The sequence below is a fragment of the Rhododendron vialii genome, chromosome 4a, assembly GCF_030253575.1.
Source record: "Rhododendron vialii isolate Sample 1 chromosome 4a, ASM3025357v1".
Taxonomy (NCBI): Eukaryota; Viridiplantae; Streptophyta; class Magnoliopsida; order Ericales; family Ericaceae; genus Rhododendron; species Rhododendron vialii.
The window spans coordinates 9,764,923-9,770,922 of NC_080560.1; positions in this window are offsets into that span (position 1 = coordinate 9,764,923).

Consider the following 6,000-nt stretch of genomic DNA (forward strand, 5'->3'; position numbering starts at 1 on the left):
TCCATAAACAATTTGAAAACTCCTGGTTGTCGGGTTACAAAGTTATCTGAAACCTTATGCCAAAAGACTGATGAACGAAAAGAGGAGGTCTAGAATAACTGATGGTCATCTTTATTCGAGAAAATGGGGGAAGCTTGATGTATGGCATGTTATGTTCCAGACCCTATTTGGTTTAGCAGTTAGGCTCCTTAGCCGATACAAAACTCACCCCTGACTATGTCCTTTAGTCATTACTCGGCAGCTTATTGTATTTTTGCTTCTGCTCAGTAGCTTGGTTTATGTTGATGGAATTGGGTGAGACGCTAGATAGATTGTGATTGGTTAAATACGGTGAATATAATGCCATTAAAAAAAAAAAAACGAATATGATTGGTCCACTTGGTCAATAAATTTTATTTTTGCTCAAGAAAAATATGTTACTAGGTAACTGATTTTTTACGAAATATGAACCATCTTCAACAAATTTAAATTTATGAAATTAAACAACAAAAAATATAATTTCGTTTATCTCTTCAAAAAAAAAAAAAATTCTTTCCAAGGCCAACCCAGTACACCTATGAACAGAGAGGCCGCCGATAATTCTAGCTACTTGGCGGATAAGATAAGTCGAGGAAAAATTAGCAAGAAAATTGAATGATACGCGAACAAATATTTGTTCTCGTGCAAATAAACTATCCGTGGATCCCCACCATTTAAAACACAATCCAACGGCTGAAAAAATAAGTCCGCACCAGAGCCCAATCCGAAATCCCTGACTGAATCCGGACTCTATATATATACACACACGACAAGCAATCAAAGCACTTTCCTAAACAAATAAAGCAAGTGATTAATATAAGAACAAAAGTTGCTACCCTGGCCTCAGGTTTGTCCACTGTTTGAGCAAATCCAACGGCATTGGCAGCAGTCATTTTCTTGGGTTGGCCTACCCCCTCTACGGTGTCATTGCAGGGTTGCTCCACCAGAGCGCAATGACATTTTGGTGGCACCACAATTCCTCCCTTTTCAACTACCTCTCACGTGGCTTGACCTACCCCTCCCTCTCTCACACACACAAAAAACCGAACCCGGGACCCTGTTGTTCCCATTCGGACCGTCTAATTTTGGCAGTGGACGGCTAAGATTTTATCTCGATAATGCATGGATGGACGGCTGAGATAAAATTTGAGCCGTTCATTGTGACAATGGACGGCTCGAACGGGGACGACACCCATGTGGTCCCCCGCGGGACAAAACCCTAGCCAACTTGCCAAGGGCCGTAGACCAGAGGCAATGAGGCATCTTTGATAATGTAAGTGTGGTCCGTGGACACATATCACTCATAATATTGTGTCGGCTTTCTTACATAGTGTCCATAAATAAGTGATCTCCTTCTTAGGGCAACAAAGCTGCTCTCACAACTTACCTTGGCAGTTGGCACCAGTGTTTTTTAGTACCACCATATTCTTCTCTCTACAACTAAAATGAGCAAGCTGATAATACTCCGTATTTATTTCACCGATATGCAATCATTCTTTCTCTTTTCACCTTTTCTATCGATTTCTGTAGTGACGTACTCCTTCTCTCCCTATTTGTTTGTCTAATCTCAGATTTCCAACTTACTAAGAAAATCAAATCTTATCCATTGATTTGAAAATTTACAAATCTGATCTTTTGATTTTAAAATTGGATAGTCAATTTGGGATATGCAGAAGTCAAAAAGGAGACAAACAAATTGGGACGGAGGGAGTAGTTAAGAATATTTATATTTTGAGTTCTTTGTTTTGGAAAATTTAGTCAATTTGTTTTGGATAATTTGTTTCAGTCACATCTCCGAAGGCATATATGGACGGGTATCTGTTTCTGCTTGATGTGGCATTTTTGGCTTGTTGTTCCAAATTTGGCATCAATAATGGCGTCCAAAATTGGGCTGTGGAATTCTCATTTTTCATGTTTGATGGAAAAATTTAGGGAAATAATAATGCCAAAATTCTAGTGCACAAAAGGTTTGTACCATGTGTAGTACACAAGACTTTTATGCACTGAAGTTTTGGCACAAACAAAAATAATTTTGGCATTATCACCACCCAAAATTTAACTTTGGCAGGACAAATGGCAGGCCAATGGACTTGCTCTTTAGTACGTGATAAAAGAGGGAATGCCTTTTTTTTTTTTTGCCATTTGTTAATGGGAATGCATATTTGTTCACTCACTCTTTTACTTTCTCTGAACGGGGGTGGGTCCTTTCCGAATTCACTTCAATGATCAGAGATATTTATTTTACAGAGATTGAAATCATACAAAGATTCATCTCAATCGAACATTGGTAAGAACTTAATTGAAAAATTTAAGGCGGTAAGTGCAAAAAATTCTTAATGAATGATTGAATTTTTTGATCAAGCACTTACCAAAATTCAGTTGAGGTTAATTGTTGCATATGTTGTCTAACAAATCGATCCCTATGAACGAGTTTGATCATTCAAGCAAAATACGCAAGGGATCGCACTTAGGCTCCGTTTGTTTCGAAAGAAAATGTTTTCCGGTAAAATAATTTCCTGTGTTTGGTTGCTTATAAGGTCGGTAAAAAGTTTTTTTCATGTAAAACCTTTTCCTCAAATCACCAAAAACGACTTACGGAAGAAATCTCGGTAATTCATTTTCTAATTCCATCCCGATCTCGCTAATCTCTACAAACTCCCAAATGCTCTCTCTCTCTCTCTCTCTCTCTCTCTCTCTCTCTCTCTCTCTCTCGTTTCCCACTGAGTCAATTCTTAATTGGATCCTCTCGATCTTTCTTGCCTAAACCTCTCTCTATATCTCAATCACATACATATGCACTGATGCACATGCTTAATATTCAACTTATATGTTCACATATACATGTATACGTACATCTGTAAATGTATGTTGCATGTAGAACACGTATATGTATCTATTTTAGATTCTCCAAGTAGAGAAAGGACAAAAACAGAGAGCACGTCTTTGTCAACTACCAATTCTAACGGTCACTTTATTTCCTACTTGTCATACAAGGTTGCAGCAAAACATCAAAAAAAAATATATATATATATATATATATATATATATATATATATATATATCTCCGATATAGTTATACAGGTAAAAGATTTTTCAGCAAAATATATTTTCACGTAAAATGTTTTACATCAAAACAAACGGAGCCTTGAAGTGGATAAAGTTGCCCACCTGAAAGGATGGGTGAAATAAATGTATCATGAATTGGTGAACATGGAGTTTATTCCAGAGTAATCCTCCATTGCGATGAATACTAACTTATAAAAAAGGAAAGTGCTAGGAAACATGACAAGAAAACATGAAAGTGTCAATGAAACAAAAAATGAATGGTAATTTACGCCAACCTTGATGTTTCTGACAAATATATTTTGCCCCTAACCTTTTAACTAATTATACTGACCTCCTTTAGATGGGTATAATGTAGATCAATTAGATTCATCCAATAAGCCTTCAATTAGATTTGTGGTTCTAATTTAACGACATTAAAAAATACCTTTGTGTAGCTCCCATTTTGTGCTTAACTTTCTCCTCAAATTATTACGCCCCCATTTTGCCCTTAAGCAAATTAATTCATTTGGTCCCCAAAAGTCAAAATTACAACCAAATCAATTTACTCTCCAACTAATTTAGTCCCAAAGACCCCTCATTCCTTTATTTTGGATTCCCAAAGGAGAACCTAAGGGCAAAAATGTGAACTACACAAAGTTTTTTTAACGTTGTTAACTTGGAATTCACAAATCTAAGGGAAGCTAACGGGGTGGATCTAACTGATCTAAATTATTGTCATTCATGGGAGGCCGGTTAATTAGTTGAAATTGTGGGCCCAGTTGTATTTGTAAGAAACCTCAAGGGAAGTTGGTGTTAATTACGCAGAAAAAACATAAGAGAAAACTTATTTACGGCAGAGCTGTGAATATACTTTACAGAGCTCAATCACTCGAGTCTAAAAGTGTTTTGGATGGTCTTTTAAAAAACTATTTTCTGAAAGAGTTTTTTTAAATTCGAACCATTGATTGCCGAACCGAACTGCTAAAATTGCGCGCTACAGTGATTAAATTATTTCTCTCTTTAATTTTTGGCTCTAAGGCACGAGCATCCTAAGACTTCTTATTTAGTTTCAGAGCTCTCTTAGGGTGCCTATTGAAAGGCTTAAAAGCCAAAAATTCATTATGACCATTTAAAATAAAATGATCAGAAAAATAATCACTCTGCTTGGTTCACCATTTTGAGAGTAACTTTTACTCTCGGCACAATTTTTAATAAATTTCTCTCTCTATCTCTCTCCACTTATTACCACTCAACTCTCAAAAATAACTTTCTAAAATCTCAACCAAACAAAGTGAATATCTTTGCACTGGTTCGAACAGATTGAAAATTGAAACATTTAATTTTTAACTATATTTTTTAATATATAGAGGACAAAAATAGTCGAATTCATTAAAGGCAATACTTACACGTCATGCCTGGAGTGTGAACAAAAGACAAAAAAGAAAAGCAAAGACCAAACAGAAATGTTGATTCGTGTGCCAAGATAAGGCAGCGATCGACTGGTCCAAAAATGTTGAATTGTAATATTCCAAAAATTTTAATAAATAAAAATATTTCGTAATATTAGTTCAATGCATGTAAGTCAGTGTGTTAGCCTAATTAGTGTGATTATCCTAGTTGTGTACATGTATGAATGTGTACAAATATATGCGTGTGTGTATGTATAAATATATAATTATATTTTTTTTCTACACAATTTTATCTCTCGTTTCCTCTTTCCAATACCACCTCCCATCTTCTCCTCTGTCGAAATTATTCCCCCTGCTAATACCAGTCCACCCCACACCCCTCTCTATACTCCTTCTCTCACCACATTTACTCTCCCGCCTATACATACTTGCACATATACACACACCCTCCCTCGCCCCTTCGAAAACTCACACTAAAACATTTAGCCCTCCTTCATTCTATCTAGAGAGAGAAAGAGAGAGTTCCATTTCAATGGAGTTTTAGAAAGAGTGTGAAAGTAGGTTTATTTCCTCACACCACCTCAATCCGAATTCAAGCTTCTGTTCGAGGCGAAATAATGGATGACTGCAACTTTTCAATTTCATATAGTTGGTCATTTGAGAATGATGTTCGTATTGGAGAGAGCATCTCCCACAATAGTCGCAATTATAAACCCGAATTTACCACTGACCAAGTTAGTTATTATTGTTATTGTTTTGCATATTCGTTATTTATATTAAAAGTAGACTGGTTAATATTGTACTTATACATATTCATTTTTTTAATATAGATTTTTGAAAGTATAGAAGATATGTTAGCTTGGGTGTGGAGCGTTGGTCTAAAATATGGTATTGTGGTGGCTATTTTAAATTCTGCTAAGTTAAAAGGCGGCAAGCTACCAAAGTGCATTTTTGGTTGTGAAAGAGGAAGAAAGTACGAACCGCCACGGTATCTGATTGAAGGGCAATCCTTGCAAAGAAACACTGGGACTAAAAAATGCGATTGCACATTTCAACTGCGAGGTATACCAAAACCTCCATATGGTGTTATGTGGGTTTTAAAGGTTTCTTGTGATTTCCATAACCATGAAATAGCAAACATATTGAAGGTCACAAGTACTTGTTAAGACTAAAACCGATGGAGAAACAATTTGTGGTCAATATGGCCAAACAATCTGCACATTGAAAGCAATTCAAATCAAAGGTATAATCACTTTATAACTTTATTATTAATTTCAATTTTGTGCATTCCTTTACTACACTGAGGAATACTTTTTGATACTTTCTATTTAAGCACAGTGCATTATTCTATTATAGGGCAGAGTCTTCACATGCGAGGCTAAAGCTATATTTGGGGGATACCATGTTATCGCTACAAACATCTTTTGATAAAAATAAAAAAGATGTTGAAAAATCAGTTCGGAGAAATTAAGAAGTCGTTCAAGAAATCTATTAATATTCCACACCACAAACAATTATGTGACGACAT